This window comes from Ascaphus truei, chromosome 6, assembly GCF_040206685.1.
Source record: "Ascaphus truei isolate aAscTru1 chromosome 6, aAscTru1.hap1, whole genome shotgun sequence".
Classification (NCBI taxonomy): domain Eukaryota; kingdom Metazoa; phylum Chordata; class Amphibia; order Anura; family Ascaphidae; genus Ascaphus; species Ascaphus truei.
The window spans coordinates 124,358,938-124,382,918 of record NC_134488.1 but is presented as its reverse complement, the minus strand read 5'-3'; the positions used below and the strand labels follow the sequence as shown (position 1 = coordinate 124,382,918).

At 48.4% G+C, this 23,981-nt stretch overlaps 1 protein-coding gene across 1 annotated transcript in view; it reads right to left on the bottom strand.

The window, feature by feature from the left end:
• Positions 1 to 23,082, bottom strand: part of LOC142498156 (zonadhesin-like) — a 70,998-nt gene extending 47,916 nt beyond the window's left edge. Inside the window, exon 1 of the mRNA XM_075606665.1 lies at positions 23,021 to 23,082. The gene's annotated coding sequence lies outside the window, so the exon portion shown is untranslated. The remainder of the gene's footprint in view (positions 1 to 23,020) is intronic.
• Between the last annotated feature and the right edge of the window lie 899 nt (positions 23,083 to 23,981).

Below are 23,981 nucleotides of genomic sequence, written 5' to 3'. Positions count from 1 at the left end.
GGGAACAGGTTAATCCCACAAACAGGTCAGGTTTTTGCTATACTGTACATGGGACTTCTATAACCCTCCCCGCCCTTATGTACAGACGGGTACCCGCAAATTATACACTATTTGCGGGTAACATAACAGTACTACCGGCTACCCCGGTCAGCAACACAATACACTTTTTAACCCTAGTTACTCCCTAATATCCACCCTTAATCACCTGCTCCCACAGTCCCCGCCTTGCAGCTATTTCCTTACAGGATCCTAACTGTACCTGGTATCCCTAGCTTACATTCCTGCAGGGGACCGTAACATGGGAACAGAAATACAGGGAAATACATCAAGGCGCACAACTAGACCAAAAAGCTGACACTTCAGCCCTTAACATATGGTTTTTATAGGCAGACAGTCAGGCTTGACTTCTATTAATGCAGACTGGCAACTCCCTACCATAACAGTTATCAGTTTTTAGCACTTATATGTTATAGATTACAGTTTAATCATACACACACACACACACACACACACACACACACACACACACACACACACACACACACACACACACACACACACACACACACACACACACACACACACACACACACACACACACACACACAGTATATTGCCATGTACCCTCTGGCTACTAAAGTTCTCTACCCGAAGCAGTGTAATCCCTGATAGGAACAGGCAATGCTAGGGTTAAACCTATTCTCACATGGCCTAGCATGTGAGCCTCATCCTGCCCACGTTACAAAGTTGCCATGTACAGGTGCTGGCATACTGGCAGTTGGAGTCCCATGTAAAGGGGGGGGGGCCTGACTATGGTGAAATGGCTGTGATGTCAGCTAGGTCTGCTCAGATACTGGGGCAGAGAGATTAACTCCTCTCCAGGTATAAAAGGTGGGGGCCCTCCCTGTGTGGGTGTTCTTGTTCAGTGCTAGCTCCCTCTGGGATCAGAGGGAGGTGTTTCAGCCGTGCCCCCTTGGGGTGAGGGTAGCTTAGACTAGCCCAGGAGCCTCAAGCTCCTGGGAGGCCTAGTCATGCCCTGTTTAGGGAGGGAAGGTGTCTCTGTGCCAAGAGGCAAGAGAAGAGTTCTGTTCTTGTTCTGTTCCTGTTTGAAGTTATGTTCCTGTTATTTTGTATGCTGGCTGCAATAAACCCTGTTGCATGGATATGGTATCCAGAGTTATTTGTCCTGTTGCTATGGGGATCCTGTGGGGATAAATCCCTGCCTCTGGCAAGAGCCCTGCAGGATGGAGGCGCTGCACCTGCTGAAATAAAAGAAGAGGTTCCCAATCTCCCTTCCATCGTGGAGACGGCTGCCGTGCGGAGGCCCCCGCTGCCATGTGCGACCCCCCCTGCCTTGCAGAGGCCCTCCTGCCGTGTGGAGGGCCCACTGCCGTGCGGAGGCCCCACTGTTGACGTGCGAACCCCCTGCCTTGCGGGTGAGTGTTTGTGAGTGTGTTACAGTGTGAGACAGTGACTGTGTGTGTGTCACTGAGTGACTGTGTGTGTGTGACTGACTGAGTGACTGTGTGTGTGACTGACTGTATGAGTGTGTGTGTCTGAGTGAGTGTGTGTATGTGAGTGTCTGAGTGTGTGTGTCTGAGTTTGTGTGTGTGTCTGAGTGTGTGTATGTCTGTGAGTGTGTGTCTGTGAGTGTGTGTCTGTTAGTGTGTGTGTCTGTGAGTGTGTGTCTGTGTGTGACTGTGAGTGAGTGTGTGTGTCTGTGAGTGAGTATGTGTGTCTGTGAGAGTGTGTGTTTCTGAGAGTGTGTATGTATGAGAGTGTGTGTGTCTGTGAGTGTGTGTGTCTGTGGGTGTGTATGTGGGTGTGTCTGTGAGTGTCACTCTCTCTCCCTGTCACCCTCTCCCAGTGTCAACCTCACCCTCTCCCTGTGTCAACCTCACCCTCTCCATGTGTCAACCTCACCCTCTCCCTGTGTCAACCTCTCCCTGTGTCACTGTAGAGGGAGAGGGCGGTTGGCCCGGTACTAAAGGGGTGGCACCCCATATGGCCACCCCCTGACCTCACCAGGGAGGCAAGGGGTTAACTGGACTGCGGTCCAGGAATGTGGCTTACACCTTGTCATGTCAGGAAAATGTATGTTCCCCTGTTCCCATGTTTCATTATAATCCTGTATTGTAATGTTTTAAAGTGCATTTCTGTATCTCCAGATCTGGAGGTCACAGAGAGTTGATATTTGGCCAATGTGTGGAGTCACTGTAGGCATTAAGAACTGGCCAATTTCGACCCACTGAGCCCACCAGAATGGAACTTATTAATATGTGTAGATATTAAAGTGTATATGTATGGTATTTTGGATCTGCCCTGAAAATGCAGACTCCATCTGCTATGCTAATAGGTCATGAAGGGGCAGCCGGCTGATTGAGTTTAAGCACTGTGATCAAAAGTTAAACTGCCCTGATTGTTTACACTAAGTACTAATCAACAGACCAAGTACTAATTAACAGACTCTGCCCCTCTAATTGTTACCTGAGGGTGGAGAATCATCAAACTGGAGTGGTTTGTATGTGTTATGTCTACACCTACAAACAATGCAGATACTTCATTTGGTAGACTGATCGTCACCCCTGATTTAATTATGGGGCTACAGAAATAAGACACTCAGAGTCCCAGTACACATGGGCTAACTAGCTGGAGGGCATGGGTTAATCTGTGTCTCCACGTTAGGGATTGGATACAGATAATTGTTCACCAATAGTCTGTATTCAATGTTAAGAATAGGGTTACACAGGTATATAAACTGTGTCAACCCTACAGTTTTTAGTTATTCTTCTGATTCCACCTGGAATGTCACCGGATTGCTGGAGAATTGCTAGCTGATACTTCTCCATTCCCCAACCCTAAGTAAGTGTTACCTTCTTGCCTGTTAATTGTACTATATTGCTGTATTCACCTTTTTTTAAGGAATAAATATATTTTATTATATCTAAGCCTCGTTCAGTTCAACCCAGATATTTGGTGTTCATTATATCTTGTAATAAGCTACCGTGACAAGCTCTATAATTAACTGGTGGCAGCGGCGGGATTGAACTGAACCTATATTACAGTGTTCTGTGGGACTCTGTCATATAGAGGGAACTCGAGAGTAATTGTGAGTTCCTGGGACTAAAGATATTGAACACACAGTAGTGCAGCAGTTAACACAAGTTGTAACACCACCTCACTGCTGCAACCGTAAACCATGAGCGAGGCTGAAGGCTCATCCAACATGAGGACCCGAGCTCAGCTGAAAGACAAGTGCCGTGAATATGGACTGCCCTATGAGAACCAGGAGGTCGCAGATATGGTTGACGCAATCGGTGACTATGACGCCCGGCTTGCAGAGCCTCAGGATACTGCTCAGCTTGCCCTTATACAGCCACCCGGAGATCAGGGAAGGAACCCAGTGCCGGGGCGGCGGAATCTCGGGGAGGGAACGCGTGCACCTCCCGGGAGCAGTGCAACAGGAGAGGTACTGGTTGCTGCGGCTACCAGTCCATTCACCCCTGAAATGTTGGCACTGATTACTGCGTGGGAAGACAGAGGGACACGGGAGGAGCGGCTGCAGTTTATCACTAAGGCAGTGAACAGACCCGCTTATTGCCCCCCTGTCCAACCCAACAACGATGAACTTAAACTGGATCAGCACAGTCTCACCAAGTTCGTGGAAGGTACTGATCAGATCGACAGTTTTCTAAAAAACTTTGAGACACAGTGTCGGCGGTACAAAGTGCTTCTCCAGCATAGGGTTGCACATTTGGACCCCTTACTGTCCGGCTTGGCTAAGCAGACGATGATGGTGCTTCCAGATGAGTATGCTGATGACTACGAACACCTGAAAGAACTGTTATTGTTTCAGTACGGTTTTACCCCTGAAGCCTACCGGGGTAAATTCCCGCAGGAAGAGAGGCAGACCCAGGAGTCCTATGTTACCTACGTGACCCGTATGGCTTTGTACGGAATACGCTGGGTGGAGGGCTATGAGGCACAGACTTACCAACGCCTGCTTGACCTCATCTTTCATGAGCAGCTCATGCAGCAGTGCCCGCCGGCGGTGAGGGCTTGGGTGTACGACAAGAAGCCCAAGACTTACCAGGAGGCGGCGAGGCTTGCAGACGACTATGTGGCCAGCCGAGCCCTGATGCCCGCCAAAGCAGTAGCCAAGGCGGCGGTGGCGGCGGCACCGGCCAAAAAGTCTGCCAATACCCCCCACTGGACTCAGAGGCCGCCTGCGGGCAGCAGTCCACCGAAGGCGGGGGAGCTCCGTCACGAGCGCCGGTGCTACAACTGCAACCGCCCTGGTCACATCAGCCCAGATTGCCCAGAACCCCTGCGTACCGGCGGACCCCATCAGGGGCAACGCACCCCAGCTGCGAAGCCAGTAGCCCGTGTGCGGGTGGCTTCCACCACAGACTCCGGACCGGTCATAGAACCAACGCCCAGCGAGACGTCCCATGCAACCACTGTCCCGGTTTCATCGGAGCCTACAGCCAGGAGGGGAGGACATCTCAGCGCGGACCTGCAGCAGACAGACGGCCGGAGCAGACATCTCACCCCGGTCTCAGTCGGTGACCGGCAAGCAGTCGGCTTGATGGATTCAGGAGCTGCAGTGACCCTGGTCTGACCGGATATGGTCCGGACAGAGGAATTACTCCCAGGCCCTGGGATACAGATCACTGTGGCCGACGGAGAGCCACGTTTCCTGCAAGTGGCGAGAATCTTTTTGGATTGGGGGGAGGGCCAGGGTGTGCGGGAGGTGGGGGTTTTACCCGGTTTGGATGCCGATGTTCTTCTTGGCAACGATCTGGGACCGATGACCTGCACCTACGACCGAGTGCCCAAACCCGCTGCAGTGGCGGCGGTTACCCGGAGTCAGACAGTGGCAATGGCGGCGGCGCCAGTCCCCCAGCCTTTGGGACCAATGTTAGCGGAGGGCGCAGAGGAGCCCAAGGGGTAAGCCAGGATCAGTTGCAACCACAGACTGACTTACTGTTTCCCTTCACCCTTCCCCATTGTCCGGACAATGACATGACTGGGGGGTGGCCAGAGTTAGGAGCCCAGTTTAGGGAGGCAGTGAAGACAGACCCTACCCTGGCCGGCGTGAGACTTCGGGCGTCTGAATCTCAGGCAGGGGAAGGCACTGAGCATTGCCTATGGTATAAGGGACTCCTGTATAGAACAGAAGGGAACCCAGGGATAGAGGAGGGATTGACCGGTAAGTGACAGCTAGTAGTACCCCAGGGGTACCGACAGCAACTGTTACGGGTAGCTCACTCTATTCCATTAGCGGGACATCAGGGGGTCAACAGAACGCAAGCCCGGTTATTACAGCGTTACTACTTGCCGGGGGCATTTTGAGATGTGGGCACTTTCTGCCGCTCTTGTGATGCCTGCCAGCGAGTGGGTAAGGCGGGCGACCGTGTGAAGGCACCCCCTGAAACCCCTACCGATAATAGGGGAACCCTTCCAGAAAGTAGCGATGGACCTTGTAGGACCCCGTATGATTCCTAGCAGGTCAGGGAAGCGCTACATTCTCACGGTGGTGGATTTTGCCACCCGGTAGCGCTTGGCACCATAGATGCCAGGACAGTGGCAGTAGCTTTGCTGAACATTTTTTCTAGGGTTGGTTTCCCTAGTGAGGTCCTAACCGATCAGGGGTCGCAGTTCATGAGTGAACTGTTACATTGTCTCTGGGATGCATGCGATGTACAGCACCGGCGCACTACCCCTTACCATCCCCAGACAAACGGATTATGTGAGAGGTTTAACGGTACACTGAAGCAGATGCTTCGGACCTTTATAGAGGCGGAGGGGAAAGACTGGGAGATTCATTTACAGCACTTGCTGTTTGCCTACCGAAAGGTACCGCAGGAATCTACAGGCTTCTCCCCCTTCGAGCTACTATATGGTCGCAGGGTACGTGGACCTCTGGATCTATTCCGTGAGGGATGGGAAGGGGAGGCAACTGCTACTGATGTTTCTGTGATCCAGTATGTAGTAGATCTCCGAGACCGGATAGAGATGCTCATGGGGGTGGCCCAGGACCACCTCAGGGCCGCTCAGACCAGGCAGAAGCAATGGTATGACCGGAATGCCCGTAGCAGGGAATTCATCCCAGGACAGCAGGTGCTTGTTCTCAAACCCACTCGGGAGAACAAGTTGATGGCTGCCTGGTCGGGACCGTACACGGTTATCCAAAAGGTAAATTAGTACAACTACGTTTTACAGGTAGAGCCTGAGAGGCATAAGACATATCACGTCAATATGCTGAAAGAATAGAGCACCGAGTATGGGAGCAGTGATGGCCATTTGTAGCCCACTGCTGGAAGATCCGGCGAGCAATGCTCTGCCTGATCTCCTAGGGAGGCTATGCAGGGAAACACTGTGGAGCAGGTAGAGATAAGAGCACAGTTCAGTGCTAGGCAGCAGGAGGAAGCCAGGGACATGCTAGCTAAGTTTAGGGCCCTCTTCACTGACATGCCAGGGACCACACATCTCACAAAACACCCAGTGCACACAGGGGATCTGCAGCCTCTGCATAAGCACGCCTATAGAATGTCAGCAGAGGTCAAGACCAGTATGGAAAAGGAGATAGAGGAGATGCTGACCCTAGGGGTAATTACTCCGTCCCAGAGTCCTTGGGCAAGCCCGGTAGTTCTAGTCCCTAAGAAGGACAAGACCACCCGGTTTTGTGTGGACTGCCGCTTGCTCAACGCTGGGACGGTGTCAGATGCCTACCTCATGCCCCGCATAGATGAGTTACTGGATGAACTCGCGGGGGCAAAGTATCTGACCACCATGGATTTGAGCAAAGGCTATTGGCAAATCCCACTGACCCTGTGTAAGGAATCTACTACTGGCTTTGACTATAGCCTTGCAGACCTATGCAGTTGCAAGCTTCCTCTGGCAATCAATGGCACATGTGCTGCTTCTCATTGCAGCTTCTGCCTGTGCTCCATCATGTACACCAGTGTTAACCTCAAGACTGTTATTCCTAAGGCTGATGCACCGCTTAACCGCCTGCCTGTTTTTTTGGATAAAATCTGTTTTCTCACCTTTCAAACAGACTCCTTACTCGCAGGTCTCTGTGCGGTGCCTAAAGTGCCCTTTCTGGATGGCATTTGGCCTTTCTCTAAGACGAAGACACCCTTACTGGACCTCGTCGCTTTACCTGAAGCATCCGTCCCTGTTCTCTATGGTTCCACTATGGGTATAGACATGCTTATTATGTCCTTCGCCAAGGCCACAATTTCGGAGTTCATTCTCTCTAAAGATCACAAACCAAAGGAAGCGGATCCTTCAACTGCCAGTACCATGAGTTGCATACACACTGCTACAGACTCTCGCAAATTGCTTGGGATAGCAACCCTGCTTTGTATCAAAAGTACCGCTGCAATAGTGTGTAGTGAACCCTCCCGCCCCATTCCCTCGCTAATCATCACCCGGAATTCCTTGGAAGCTAAAGACTCTCGCAACTTCCTCCGTGCTGATTTCACCAAAGACATTGCCTTCTCTGAAGGTCCCTCTGCCATTTTTGTCCGACAATCTGTGTCCTGTGTCCCGTACTCTTGGACTATTACTATGCACCGGACACCTGGCTACTGCCCTTCTGATGTTCCCATTCTGGAGCCCTCAGGTCCCATTGTCCATGTACCAAGAACTGCAGTGCCACCGCTGTCTTTTATGGCACTCGCCAATGTACACCTGGATTGTGGACCTAATTCTCGCCGGAGACACTTCAGGAACAACTCAATGTCTCCTAGACCTATGAATGGTCCTGTCCACTCAGGCTTCTCACCCAGTGGTGGGGGTACTGTAAGGAATCCCAACAAACTATGGGCTTTCAACGCCACCTCTCGCCTAAGGAGGTTTAGGAACAATTCCATGTCCCCCAAATCTGTGATGGTTCCTGTTCATCCGGAGGTCTCACCTGAAGGGGGGGGGGTACTGTAAGGAATCCACTACTGGCTTTGACTATAGCCTTGCAGACCTATGCAGTTGCAAGCTTCCTCTGGCAATCAATGGCACATGTGCTGCTTCTCATTGCAGCTTCTGCCTATGCTCCATCATTGGAGGAATGCTCACACACCCTCCTCCTGTGATTGGATCTCCGTCCTTTATACCCTGGGCGTTGGCACTGAAACAGGGCCGAGCATAATTTCCTACCCTGGACACGTTACTGGCTCTGCCACAAGCCACCCTGGCTTGTATCCTGTTTCCTGAGGCCGCCTGCTAGTTCCATGCGGGGGCCCGTTCCTGACTTCTCTGCTGAAGCGTTGTTTCCTGAGGCCGCCTGCTAGTTCCATGAGGGGGCCCGTTCCTGACTTCTCTGCTGAAGCGTTGTTTCCTGAGGCCGCCTGCTAGTTCCATGCGGGGGCCCGTTCCTGACTTCTCTGCTGAAGCGTTGTTTCCTGAGGCCGCCTGCTAGTTCCATGCGGGGGCCCGCTCCTGACTTCTCTGCTGATGCGTTGTTTCCTGAGACCGCCTGCTAGTTCCATGCAGGGGCCCGTTCCTGACTTCTGTGCTGAAGCGTTGGTTTCCCGACGCTGCCCTGCGGGGTACTTCGGCCAGCCTGCTGTCTCCCCCTGCTGAGACCGGTGTCATGGGCCGAGGCCGCTCCTCACGAAGAGGTCACTCCCGCGCTCACGCTCCTAAGCTGAAGCGGGGAACTCCTGACTACCTGTTGCCGAACTCCTGCTTGAATAACGGCGATGCTGCCTTCTCCACTCCTGACCCTGCGATGTACGACTATGAACTGCGCACTCCGGATCAGTCTGCGTGGTCTAAGGTCGGTGATTATATAACCCCACCTCAGCCCCGCGGTCCGGTCCCGGTTTGTGGCGAGCACAATCGTAACACCCTGGAGGCTACGGAGAAGTCAGCATTCATCACTCCAAGTGGCCTCTATGAGTTTTTAGTGATGCCATTTGGGATGAAGAATCCCCCGGCTACCTTCCAACGCCTGGTCAATAGGTTACTGGAAGGGATGCAGAGATATGCCAGGGCTTACTTAGATGACATTGCTGTCTTTAGTAATTCCTGGTACTCCCATTTAGGACATGTAGCTGCGGTGCTAGATAGGATCAGGGAGGCCTGGCTTACCTTGAACCCCACTAAGTGTATGGTAGGGATGGCAGAGGTCCTGTACTTAGGGCACAGGGTGGGTGGAGGGCACCTCAAACCAGAGCCAGCTAAGGTAGAAGCCATAGTTCAGTGGCCTGTTCCAAAAACCAAGAAACAGGTCATGGCATTTTTGGGCACCGCAGGGTACTATAGGAAGTTTGTCCCACAGTACAGCGCTATGGCGAAACCCCTGACTGATTTTACTAAGAAGCAACTGCCTGTGCTTATCACCTGGACTCCTGCCTGTGAAACTGCTTTCCAGGCACTGAAAATTGCGCTTGCTGGGGCCCCCATACTGGCTGCCCCGGACTATACCAAATATTTCCTCATACAGACTGATGCCTCGGACTATGGCATTGGGGCTGTTTGGCCAAGTGGGGGACCACGGTAGAGAGCACCCTGTGGTGTACCTCAGCCGAAAACTACTCCCCAGAGAAGTGGCCTATGCCACCATTGAGAAAGAGTGCTTGGCCATTGTGTGGGCACTCAAAAAACTCCAGCCCTATGTGTATGGAAGGGCTTTCATGGTCCTCACAGACCACAACCCCCTGAGTTGGCTGCAGAGGGCATCAGGGGAGAATACCAAGTTGCTAAGGTGGAACTTGGCCTTGCAAGAATTCGAGTTTACTATTCAGCACAAAAAGGGTAGTGAAAACAGCAATTCTGATGGACTTTCACATCAGGACTATTTCTCTGAGACTGAGTTCATTAATGGTGCCAGCAGTGCCACACTCCCCGTTTGGGTCAGTGGGCCACAGGTCACCCATTAAGAAGGGGAGGTGTAGAGGGAGAGGGGGGTTGGCCCGGTATTAAAGGGGTTGAACCCCATATGGCCACCCCCTGACCTCACCAGGGAGGCAAGGGGTTAACTGGACTGCGGTCCAGGAATGTGGCTTACACCTTGTCATGTCAGGAAAATGTATGTTCCCCTGTTCCCATGTTTCATTATAATCCTGTATTTTAATATTTTAAAGTGCATTTCTGTATCTCCAGATCTGGAGGTCGCAGAGAGTTGATATTTGGCCAATGTGTGGAGTCACTGTAGGCATTAAGAACTGCCCAATTTCGACCCACTGAGCCCACCAGAATGGAACTTATTAATATGTGTAGATATTAAAGTGTATATGTATGGTATTTTGGATCTGCCCTGAAAATGCAGACTCCGTCTGCTATGCTAATAGGTCATGAAGGGGCAGCCGGCTGATTGAGTCTAAGCACTGTGATCAAAAGTTAAACTGCTCTGATTGTTTACACTAAGTACTAATCAACAGACCAAGTACTAATTAACAGACTCTGCCCCTCTAATTGTTACCTGAGGGTGGAGAATCATCAAACTGGAGTCAACCCTACAGTTTTTAGTTGTTCTTCTGATTCCACTGATTCCACCGGAATGCTGGAGAATTGCTAGCTGATACTTCTCCATTCCCCAACCCTGAGTAAGTGTTACCTTCTTGCCTGTTAATTGTACTATATTGCTGTGTTCACCTTTTTTCTTTTTTTTTTTCCAAAATTTTTTATTAGGCATTTAGATAATTCACAGTATACATGAAACAAACGATAATACAGCCTAATACAGATTTTCTCCTTTTGTTGGTTAGAGAAACCGGAAATAAAAGAGGAAAGCTCACCGCTCCCGTGACCCTCCAGGGGCTATGTGGGGAGCGCGAGTATGGAAACAGAGAGTAAGAGTGGGAATAGGAAGGGGAGGGTGGGTGGGGGGGGGGGGTGGGGGGGATACCCATTGCTTCCCGTGTCCTCAGTCTATTTTCATTGGTGCCCCTGACCTGGTTTTCCTTTCTCTCTCTCTCTTTTTTTTTTTTTTTTTACTTTTCATATGTGGATTAGTGGCGTAGAGGTGCCATATGGGATAGCCACGGATCCCATGTTTTGTTAAAGGAGTCAGTGGATCTTTTCAAGAAGGCAGATAGTTTCTCCATATTCATCACCTCTTGCACCCTATTTTTACCGTTTGTTTTGAGGGGGGAGACACCTTCTTCCAGGCGGCCGCCACCGCACATCTAGCCGCTGTAAGAATGAAGGAGATTAGTTTACTTGTTGGTCGGTCCAAATTTTCTAAGGGCCTGGCCAACAGGTAGGTCAACGGGTCAATAGGGATTTTGAGGTCTGTGACCTCCTCTATTAATTTTTGTATTGTTCCCCAATATTTTTGAATTTCCGGGCATGTCCACCAAATATGGGCCATGTCCCCCTTCTGACCGCAACCTCTCCAGCATAAATCGGACGCCTGGGGGTAAATTTGATTTATTCTAACTGGGGTAAGATACCAGCGAAACAGTATTTTATATATGTTTTCTTTGATTGTGGTACATATGGAAGTTCCTGAGGCATTTTCCCAAATTCTTTCCCAATCCTCTCGGTCTATAACTATTTCCAATTCTGCTGCCCAATGCAGCATATAGTCATGTGTAGGGGCTTCTATGGCCCTTTCCAATTCACCGTAGATTTGTGTTATAAGACCTTTCTGGTGGCCTGTTTCTCTACAGAGCCGCTCGAAACTGGTGAGAGGGGGAAATTTCAACGTTGGGGATAAAGTTTGAATAAAATGCCGAATTTGTAGATACTTGAAGACATCCAATCTTGCTATTTCATATTTGGTTTTTAGGCGTTGATAACTCAGGAACTCCTCAAAGCTCAGGAGGTCAGCAACCGCTCTAATATTTTTTGTTTTAAATTGGTCCCATTGTCTGGGCTCACAGCCAGGGGGGAATTTCGGATTTTTATAAATTGGTATGAGTTGGGATTGAGGTGTGGTGAGCTTAAATTTAAATTTACATTTCGTCCAAGTCTCCCATGTGTGTCTCATATTGGGCCTAACTTAAATTTACTGTTCTGCATGTCTTCCCTGCTCAGGGACCAAAGGCAAGCCGGCAGTGAAGGCGTCCCGGCGTAGTATGATTCTATGTCTAGCCAACAGTATTGGTTTGGGTTGGCGTTCCAGACTACTACCTGTCGCAATTGGGCGGCTTGGTAGTATTTTGTGATGTCTGGAACACCAAGTCCTCCTCTCCCCCTTGATGCCAAAGAACTGTCCTGGTGATTCTGGGTTTCTTACCCTGCCAAATAAAGTGGAAGATTAGTTTTTGAATGTTCTTTAATTCTGAGCCAGGGATGTGGACCGGGAGAGTCTGAAAATAATATAATAATCTAGGGAGTATGTTCATTTTAACTGATATCATCCTCCCGATCCATGATATCTGATATCCTCCCCATTTATCTAGATCTTGTTTGATTCTCCGGAACAGAGTCGGATAATTTTGTTGATATAGGGATTGGTAGTTCCTCGTTATCTTTACTCCCAAATATTTGATACTCGAGGAGCTCCAATGATAGTTAAAGTTTAGTTTGAGGAGTTTCACCTCTGGCTCTGGCAGGCTTAAATTTAGTGCTTCCGATTTGTCATTATTGATTTTATAACCTGAAATATCTCCAAAGTCCCGGAGCTCTTTTTGGAGGTTAGGTAGGGATGTTTGGGGTTGTGTAAGGGTTAGGATGACATCATCTGCGAATAGCGATATTTTGTGCTGCCTGTGTCCAATTTCTATTCCTTTGATGTCTCTATTGGCTCTAATTGCAGATCCTAGGGGTTCTATGGTTAATGCAAAGAGGAGAGGAGATAGGGGGCATCCCTGTCGAGTTCCATTAGTAATCTCAAATCTCTGGTTACTGCCCCCTGGTAGTTTTACTGTTGCAGACGGGTTTTGATATAATCTACGGACTCCTTCTAGGTATGCGTCTTGAATCCGAATTTACACATAACTTGGTCCATGAATAGCCAGTCTATTCTATCGAACGCCTTCTCTGCATCTAGGCTTAGGAGTAGTGCTTTGGTCTCTGTGAGATGGACATGTTCAATAATGTCTATTATCTTCCGAGTATTGTCCGAGGCCTGTCTGCCTGCTACGAATCCTACTTGATCACTATCTATTAATCTCGGTAAAATGGGGTTTAATCTATTTGCGAGTATTTTGCTATATAGCTTGAGATCACAATTAAGCAGGGAGATTGGACGATAGCTTCCACATTGCATCGGGTCCCTGCCTTCTTTATGTATAATGGCCAGGGTGGCCAGGGACATTGACGTGAAGATTTGATTTCCTTCCATGAAATCGTTAAATATCTTTAGAAGATGCGTGGATAGTACTGGCAAGAATCTCTTATAGTAGACATTAGTGAACCCGTCGGGGCCAGGAGACTTAGTAATTTTTAGTGATTTGACCGCCTCTTCCAGTTCCTCTTTTGAGATCTCAGCGTTGAGGACTTTGTTTTCCTCCTCCGTTAGTGTGGGGAGCTTACATTTATCTAAATATTGCGCTATTAATTCGGATGCTATTGATTCAGGCCGGCCATTTTTTGATCTTAGATTATACAGTTCGGTGTAAAATTTTGTAAATTCGGCTGCTATTTTGCTATCACTATGTTGTATCTCACCAGACCTACTCTTGATTGCCGTGATTTGGGACCGTTTATGTACCCCTCTTAATTTATTCGCCAAAAGTCTGTCTGCCTTGTTCCCCTTGTCATAATATTGTTGGTTAGTCCATTTGAGGGCCTTCTCAACATCCTCCAGCTGGATTTGTCTAAGTTTTACTCTGGCTGTTGTCAATGTTTTATATATTTTTTTTGAGGGGTTGGCTTTATGAGATTGTTCTATTATTTTGATATTATCCGTAAGCTCCTTTATTAATTTTTGGCGGGCTTTTTTCCTGTGGGATGCGATAGAAATGAATTTCCCTCTAATGGTTGCCTTATGGGCCTCCCACAGGATTGCTGGTGAGGAGACGGATCCTGAGTTTAAAAAAAAATAGTCCCGAATAGCGGCTCTGATCTCTCTTTCTATCTCAGGATGATTGAGTAATGAATCATTTAGTCTCCATGAGTAATTTATTGTTTTTTCAAAGGGGGTCGTCAAGGTTAAGGTGATCAGACCATGTGATTGGTCCTATGTCGGAGTCGGATATCGCCGCCACCACATTTTTTGTGGCCAGAAAGTGGTCTATTCGAGAGTAGGTCTGGTGAGGTGCTGAGTAAAAAGTATAGTCTCTCTGGCCCTGATGTTGGGCCCTCCATATGTCCACCAGTGAGAACTCGCTTAAGATTCCCCTAAACCTTTTCCCTATGATCTGGGAGGGGGTTGTGCGGGGGGGACCCATTGTGGTTGATCTGTCCTCGGTAGGGTTAAGGACCATGTTTAGGTCTCCTCCCACTATCATCGATGACAGATATCCCGGGTCTATGCCCTCGAGAACTTTCTTTAGGAATTCTGTTTGGTTCTCGTTCGGGGCATATACATTGACCAGAGCGATTGCTGAGCCCGCTAAGGAGCCATATACCACTAGAAATCTACCCTCTGGGTCCGCAGTTGTTTTGATATGATTGAATGGGGTGCCCTGTCTGATCAGGACAGCTACACCCCTCTTTTTACTAGTAAACGATGCGCAAAAACACATTGGGAACACTTTTTTGAATAAATTTGGGGGGTCTTGTGATGTGAAATGGGTCTCCTGTAGGAATATGATGTCTCCCCTGATCTTTTCATATCTTGAAGTGCTACTCTCCTTTTTCGGTTATTTTGGAGGCCTTTTACGTTGAGTGAGGTTAATTTAATTGTGGCTTGGCTAGCCATTTGGGTTCTTTTTTTTTTTTGGATAATACCATAAGGCCTTCTCTTTCCCACTTGAGAGGCCATGATCCAGTAACTCTGAGTCTGGTTTAAATTTCTGAAGGTATAGAGGTTGTGTGTTTTTTTCGTTAGAATAGATATCTTAAGCTGAGGAAGGGGGGCGTGGGAAGGGGTAGGTGGGGGTGGGGTGGAGATCTGCTGGGACAGGGTCAGCAGATAGAGATAGATTGTAGCAAGGCCCACAAAAGGCCTTAACATATTTTCACCAGCCTTAAGAACGGCCGGCATTTGGACCAGGTGGGTCCCTTGGGGGTGATTCCGGGTTCGTCAACCGTTGGAGGTCAGAGGGGTCCAGACCCTCTATAGAATTTACTTAACCCATTTAGTATAGACCCCCAGTCCATGTGTGAGGAGAAGCAAAGAAGGCATAGGAACATTTCAAGTAATTCAAACATTTCACATCTCAAAAAGACAACCATATTGTAACTATGCGTTGTGAGAGTGGAGTAACCTCTTAAATATCTAACTAAAACAGTTTCCGTTTTCTTTTGTATGCTCGCTTCCCTTGGGTGGGAGGGATAGGGGGAGGAGGGAAGGAGGGGGGGAGAGGGGGAGAGGGGAGGGGGGGGAAGGAGAGGGAAGGAGAGGGGAGGGGGGGGAGGAAGGGGGGAGGGGAGGGGGGGTGGGGGGGGAGGGGGGTGGGGAGGGAGGGAGGAGGAGGGGGAGGAGGGGGGGGAGGGAGGGGGGGAGGGGGAGGGGAGGAGGGGGGGGAGGAGGAGGGGGGGAGGGGGGGAGGGGGAGGAGGGGGAGGGGGAGGAGGGGGGAGGAGGGGGAGGAGGGGGGGGAGGAGGGGGGAGGGGGGAGGGAGAGGGGAGGGGGAGGGGAGGGGGGGAGGGGGGGGAGGGGGGATGGGAGAGGGGAGGGGGAGGGGGAGGAGGGTCTAGGTGCAATTAAAACATTTCAAACATTTCACTTCACATTTTTGTGTAACACAACTCTTATACAACTCTGCGCAGAAAACATATTTTATACAATTCTGTGACCATACAAGATAAGTTCGACTTTCTTTCGTATGTTTGTTTTCCCCTTAGTGTTTTTCCCTCTTATTTATCTTTGCGTTTAGGTGAGGTACTAGGTAGGCTTGTTAGCAGGGGTAGGAGGGGGGGCCTAGGTGCGGCCCAAGCATTTCACATTTCTGTATAGCACAACTATTATGTAACTCTACACAGGGAGTATAGGGAGGGGAGGGGGGGGAGGGAGGGAGGGAGGGGAGGGGGGGAGGGAGAGAGGGGAGGGAGAGAGGGGAGGGGGGGTAGGAGGTGGGCCTGGTTGCAGTTCAAACATTTCAGACATCTCCCATTTCTGTATAACACAGCTATTATGTAACTCTGCGCAAAAGATATATTGTGAATCGTTTTGTGACTAAATAAGATTAATACAACTTTATTTTATATATTCGTTTCCTCTTAGTATGTTTCCCCCATTGTTTTTGTGCTTAAGTAGGGTGCTAGGTGGGTTTGCTAGTAAGGGTGGGGAGGGGGGGTGGGAGAGAAGGGGAGATGGGGGGGGGTGTGGGGGAATAGGGGGGGAGAGGGGGGGGGAGAAAAAGAGGGGGGAGGAGGGGGGGAAAGGAGGGGGGGGGAACGTGGGACATGTGAGTGTGTGGGGGGGAGGGGTGGAAGAGGGGGGGATGCATGAGGGAGGGGGGAAGGGGGAGGGGGGGCGATTGCGTGTCTGGGTTACAGGGGGGGGGAAGGATAGAGGGGAAGCAAGGTGTTAATTGAGATATAACAGTTATATTATTTTAATCTACTCACGACCTCCGGATCATCACTATTAACTTATGATTTTAAGTTCTGTGATTCAGTCTGGGTGGCCCGTCTTCCTGGTATCCTAGTCGCCCCTAGTCCCACAGACTGGGGAGTCCTCTGTGGCAACGGGGTCCATGGATCGTTGGCGGAAAGGCTGGATGCCGACACCGACCCCCCTCCCCTCCCCCCAATCCAGAGCTCCGCTCCACGGGACCGGAGAAACCGGCAAAAGGAGGGGGAGGGAGATCACATTTAAAGCGGGACCGAAAAGCCGGAGATTGAGGCTGGTGGGGGCAAAACCGGGATCTAAATTCCTCTTATGCTCCGGAGTTAGAAGATCAGCGATCCTGCTGCTCCGGGTTGAGTCAGTCGGTTCCCGGTCTTACCGTCGGCGGACGGGATCCTATTCGGAGTCATCGCGGGAGTAGGCGACTCGTGAACCAACTTGGAGGGCGGTGTGCTGTGTCAGCTCATCCTAGAAGTTGGCGGCTTACTTCTTGGTGCTGTTCTGGTCTGGTAAGATGATTTTAACGGTGAGCAGAGGCGCCCCCCCTCCTCGAAGTCTCCTCAGAGCCATCTCGAGAACAGGCGCCTCGTGACTTCACATTGGGAGTGGAGGTTGGCGCCGGATTACCATGGGGGTCCGCGGCCCGCGCTCCAGTGCGGCCCCGGACCAACAAGGTAAGTGGGGGCACTCTTCCCCCTCCGAGTCTGTCCGGGGGGATTTATCTGAGTGCCGCGGCGGTTGTCATTTTTCTCTAGGGTGTTGGGCCGCAATTCTCTCCGATGTTCGGGGGGGGTCTCCTGATGTATTTTCAGTGGTTGGATTGGTCGTTATCCACGTTTGAGGTGGTGTTAGACCTAATGCTTTTGCGAAGGGGGCCATGTCCACGGGGTATTTCATGGACAGGAACTTTCCATTCCTGTTAACTGTGAGTCTGAAAGGGAATCCCCATCTGTATTGGATTCCTTTCTCGCGGAGTAGGTTGGTTAAGGGTTTTAATTCACGTCTGCGGTCTCTCGTTGCCTTTGACAAGTCGTTATAGACTTGGAGAGTTTCATTTTGAAAGGTTATTTCCCCCGGTCCCGGCAGGCCGCAATTATTTTTTCTTTTGATGTGTATTTATGCATCTTTATTATAATGTCCCTACGCCGCATCGGGTCGTCTGATTTAGGTCCTAGGGCACGATGAGCCCTATCCATTTCGTGCTCTTTCTCCTCCAGCTCCCCGCATACTAGGTTAAAGAGCTCCATGAGGTATGGTCGGAGTTGATCCTGTGCGACCGACTCCGGTACGTTCCGGACGCGGATGTTTTGGCGCCGGTCACGATTTTCTTGCTCCTCCATAGCTTCTTTAAGGAGGGTGATCTCTTCTCCTAGACGGCCTATCTCTTCCTCCGCTTCACTCTGTCTTTGTTGAGACTCAGTGAGTTTTTTCTCCAGGGTAGTTGTTTTCTCTGTCAGCCCTGAGATTTCCTTCCTTATGTCGCTCACTGCAGTTCTGAGCTCAGTCTGAAAGGAGGATTGGAGCGTCGTTGCCATAGCCCCCAGGAGTTCTTCCAAGTATGCCCTGGTTATGGGTTGATCAGGGCTTGCTGGGGTGCGATCTTTTGGCTGGGTTTTTTTCCCTGAAAGCGCCGTGGCGCCATGCGGTCCGCCGCCATCTTGAGGCTCCATCGTGCTGTCCCTGGCCCGTTGCGACGGAGAAAAGTATTTGGCAACTCCCTGATTGCTCGCTTTTTTGGCTTTTGACATCGCCTAGTTCTTTAGCTATCCGGGGGTGTAAGTGTTACCCGGCAATTTTGGGGAAAAATGTGGGTTTTTGCGTCTTTTAATGCGCGGGTCTATGGAGCTCCTCTTCTACCCGTCCATACCGGGTGACGTCACCGGAAGTCCCCCCATTAGGTTTTATTTAAAATCATGCATGTCCCCTTTAATTATGGGGGGTGGGCTGTGTACAGGCTCTTTGTGCACTTCTGCAAAAGTGCTCTTTCCCCAGGGGATGTCACTTCTGGGTCTTCCAAATCTCCTGGAGTCCCTGGTCTGTGGTTTGTGGTTTTTGGGGAGTGGGGAGGGGGGGGGGTGGTGTAGGGGGCCGGGGTAGTCCGCACACTCTGCAGGCACTTCTGCAGAGTGCCGGGTCAAAATGGCCGCCCCCGCTCCTCTCAACTCCCTGCTGCAGCCCCACCAACCTCCAGTCGCACACTTGCAGCCGCCCGGGGACTAACGGCAGACAGCCTCTCGTCCCGCTTCTTACCCGGCCACCCACGCACTGTGGGGTCAAGGAGGAGCGCCGCTCTCAGCCGCGTCCGGGCCGTCCCCTGGGGAAAATGGCTGCCGCACCACGTCTCCCGGCCCCTACGTGCTCTCCGCCGGCTGGTTGGTGTTTTTTTTTAAATTTTATTATTTATTTAGTAGCTCCGCCGCCCGCGCCTTCCGCTGGTGTATTTGGGGGTAATTCCCTGTGGGTTTGCAGGGGAAAGGCTGCTTTACGGGGCTTTGGGGCCCGGAGCTCTTGAGCTGCACGTCTTCTCGGCTCTGCAGTTGGCCACGCCCCCCGTGTTCACCTTTTTTTAAGGAATAAATATATTTTATTATATCTGTTAAATGTCCTTAAATTCGCTTTTTCTGTAGATTCACATCAGTATAACAGAATTCAGCATTCTTGTCGTTTGCACACAAAAACAAAACGTTTATTTTGAAAATAATTACTTACATACAAAAATAGTAAGAATGACGATGGTGATGTTTCAAATAGATTGATATTCTTAAGAATAGTTGCACATAGTAACCTTCTTTCAGTTAATATTCTATCCAGGTATTAACATGTCCTTTTCTCCTCTTCATGGTATTATCAATCTGGACTGGTCTTTCTTCCTCTGGCCTATCTTCTCTCCATCCTTCCTTCCTTCCTTCCTTCCTTCCTTCCTTCCTTCCTTCCTTCCTTCCTTCCTTCCTTCCTTCCTTCCTTCCTTCCTAATGCTTACTAAGCTCACTGTTGTATTTATCCATAAAGACCCACCCAGTCAGCCATTTTAACCTTTAAGATGTTATATCCCAACATGGTATTCACCTACATTACTGATGTCATATGAACTACTTCTGAACATATAAGTAGTTTCAAACTTACTGAATTGAAAAGTCTTATGCAGCATTTTTCCCAGTTAGGACTTGCAGCTGTTCAACAACTTGAGGCCACGAATTGACCTTTTGGGTCAATTCTGTCTGTCAGAATAGATCTGACCTTTCACTTAGAATACTGCACATGTAACAATAACTGAATATACAATCAGATAATATATAGATATGAAGGAAAGTCCAGACTATTATACTGTATACTTTAACATTCTGCCTTTGATAACAGATTCATTCATTACAATATAATTATTGCTAAATTGGATTTCTTACAATATCTAAGCTTCGTTCAGTTCAACCTAGATATTTGGTGTTCATTATATCTTGTCATAAGCTACCGTGACAGTCACCCTCTCCCTGTGTCACCCTCTCCCTGTGTCACCCTCTCCCTGTGTCACCCTCTCCTTGTGTCACCCTCTTCCTGTGTCACCCTGTCCCTGTTGCCCTCACCCTTTCCCTGTCGTCCTCACCCATCCCTGTCGCCCTCACCCATCCCTGTCACCCTCACCCATCCCTGTCGCCCTCACCCTTTCCCTGTCGCCCTTTCCCTGTTTCCCTGTTGCCCTACCCTTTCCCTGTCGCCCTCACCCTCTCCCTGTCACCCTTTCCCTGTCACCCTCACCCTTTCCCCGTCGCCCTCACCCTTTCCCTGTCGCCCTCACACTTTCCCCCTCACCCTCTCCCTGTCGCCCTCACCCTTTCCCTGTCGCCCTCACCCTTTACCTGTCGCCCTCACCCTCCCTCTGTCGCCCTCACCCTGTACTGTCGCCCTCACCCATCCCTGTCACCCTCAACCATTCCCTGTCGCCCTCACCCATTCCCTGTCGCCCTCACCCATTCCCTGTCGCCCTCACCCATTCCCTGTTGCCTTCACCCATTCCCTGTCACCCTCACCCATTCCCTGTTGCCCTTTCCGTTTCGCCCTCTCCCTCTCTCTGTCGCACTCTCTATTGCACTCTCTCTGTCACTCTCTCTCTCTGTCTTTGTCTCTCATTCTCTCTCTGTGTGTTCTCTCTCTCTCTCTCTCTCTCTCTCTCTGTGTCTCTGTGTGTCTCTCTCTGTGTGTGTGTGTGTGTGTCTCTTTGTGTGTGTGTGTGTGTCTCACTCATTCTCTCTCTATCTCTCTCTGTCTCTCACCCATACTCTCTCTCACACTCTGGATCTCTTATTGACCCTATATATCTTAACTGCCCTATAGCTAAACCAAAATAACCTATACTGCTTTCTTCCAGATCTAAATCTCGAGCTTCACACGGAAGACAACGGAATCCCCCCTAAACGAGAAGACAGGTAGGGAACACCTCCACTCCAATATATAACATTGCGGGAATGAGGGTACCTGGATATTGAGGGACTGCGGATCAGGAAAGATCCCAGGCGGGATTGCTGCTTTAGGTATTGTTATGCGGGGGCATCCAGGCACTAGTTATGGGGTTCAGGAATATTTACACACACATAAACACATACACACATACACACATACACACATACACACATACACACACGTAACAAGGACTAATTGTAGTATAATGTAATACAATAAATAAACTAATGTCAAAAACAAATGTTGTTCTTACAAGAAATTTATTCATTTTTTTTTAAAAAGCGGGTCTGGGGGCGGGACTAGAGTCAGGGCTGGGGGCGGGGCTAGGTGGCGAGTAAATTTTTTGTTCGGCGAGTAGATTTTTGGGTGATTTGTCGACCACTGTGTATATATATATCTATCTATATATATAGATATATATAGATAGATAGATAGATAGATAGATAGATATAGATAGGCAATACGATACCGTTTGAAGACGAATATCAGAGGCAGCACTCCAGGTAAGTGGTCAAAAGAAATTTGTATTAACAAGACATCTTATCCAACGTTTCGGTCTTTTTCATTTCTTTTGACCACTTACCTGGAGTGCTGCCTCTGATATTCGTCTTCAAATAGTATCGTATTGCCTAATTTATACCATACAGGATTTGCACCCACATTGTTTCAACCAAACAGAGTGCCTATTGTTCTGCACCATCTACTATATATATATATATATATATATATATATATATATATATATATATACCTACACTTATACTATACTATTTAATATCCATGGAATAAACACGCAGCTATTTAGGGTTTACAGTTTCCTAGAGACACACAAATAGTCAGTTACAGGTCCCATGTATACCATACAATAATTGGTGTTGCACCAGGCCCCATATACATACATGTAGATTCTTGTAGATTAGTACGCAGTTTATTAAAATCTGCCTTTCTAACGTTTAAGGTATTTATTGCACCCAAGTAATCTGTTTTTGAACATTTATTTCAAATGAAACCATATTATGATCACTGTTACTCATATGTTCCCAGACATGAATATTTGTTATTATTTCTACATTGTTTGATATTACCAAATCCAGTATTGCCCCTCTCCTGGTTGGTTCCTCAATAATTTGTGTCATATAATTGTCTTTAAGCACCCCTAAACACATGTTTCCTTTTGTTGTAATGCTAATCTCATTGCCCCAGTCTATGTACGGATAATTAAAATCCCCCATTACGCAAACATGACCCAGTTTTGATGCCTTCTCCATCTACAAAAGTATTTTAGCTTCCTCAATCTCACAGATTATTTGGTGGTTTACAGCATATCCCTACAAAGATTTTCTTTATACTTTTACCTCCACTGCTAATTTCTGGCCACAAGGTCTCTACATTTTCATCATTCCCTTCAAAAACATCTTCCCTTATAATCCAGTTTAACATATAAACATACTCCACCACCTCTTCTATTTGCTCAATCCTTCCGAAAAGGTAATAACCCGCTAAATGAACTGCCCAGTCATGCGTTTCATCCCACCATGTTTCAGTAATGCCTATGATATCATACTGCTCCCTTGTAGTTATAAATTTAAGCTCCCCGTTTTATCTGTCAGGCTTCTTGCATTAGCAAGCATGCATTTAAGTTTTTTTTCAGTCTGTACTATTACAGTATCTTATGTTCTCCTGCCTTTCTACGCCAATTGGGTTTAGTCTTTAGAATTTTTCTAGTATTATCTGTATTTAATATGGGTATCTCCCTGCTTGCCAAACTCACACTTGCCCCCATTCTACCTCCTCGACCCTTTGCTTTTCCCCCATCCCAATCTATTCTATTCTTGTCTCTCCCTCCTCCATCAAGGTTTAAAATATCATCCAACCTTTTTAATTACCTGATTAGCTCTAATTACATATATTATATAATTGATAAATCAGGTAATATGCCTTGTTCCCATTGCAGACTGGCATACATTGCATCAAACGTACGGTAAATACCTGTATAGAAGATACACCTGGATAATTCCTTCTTTCTTTTAGAGACTTCTACTCTGATCTGCAGTATTTTATACGATGTGGATCTATGGGTGTTGTTCAAAATAAGGGAGTGACTTCTCAGGAAAAATTTGAGAAAATTTTATATTTCACAATTTCCCCCGGGGGGTTACCCTGTACAGGGCAGTCTAAAAAAATAGATTTTGATTTGTCATGGACAGAATGAAGACAAAATATAACACCCTATGATTAAGTCCCTTCAGAGGCAACATGATCAGTGATTGTACTGTATAAAAATGTTTATGTAAGTGTATATACAGGCATGCCCTGGTTTAAGGACACTCACTTTAAGTACGAGTAAGGACATAGCGCCCAATAGGCAAACGGCAGCTCACGCATGCGCCTGTCAGCACGTCCTGAACAGCAATACCGGCTCCCTACCTGTACCGCAGCTGTGCACAAGCGGGGAGACTATAAAGCCTGTTACACATGCGTTATTTACATCATCAGTAATGCACGTATATGACGATTGCAGTACAGTACATGCATCAATAAGTGGAAAAAAGGTAGTGCTTCACTTTAAGTACATTTTCGCTTTGCATACATGCTCCGGTCCCATTGCGTACGTTAATGCGGGGTATGCCTGTATGTGAGCACAAATACATTTGTGGAAAAGTGCTGATAAGCGCTAACAATATTATGTAGATAGTTCAATACAATCTTAGTGTGTTAACACAGCAAACATTTCGATCATATAATATATAATAAAAAAAAGCCTTGTAAAGTCCTAAAAAAAATGGAACCCACGTTTTTTTTTAAGGGTGTTCCAAGTCCCTTTGATGATTTTATGAAAAGGGAAGTCTTGTGGCGCATATATCCAGGGAAGAACAGAAAAAGGAGAAGGAGAAAAAAGAAAAATAGTGTGGTATTGCAAACAATGGGACAATATTATTCACCAGGTGCG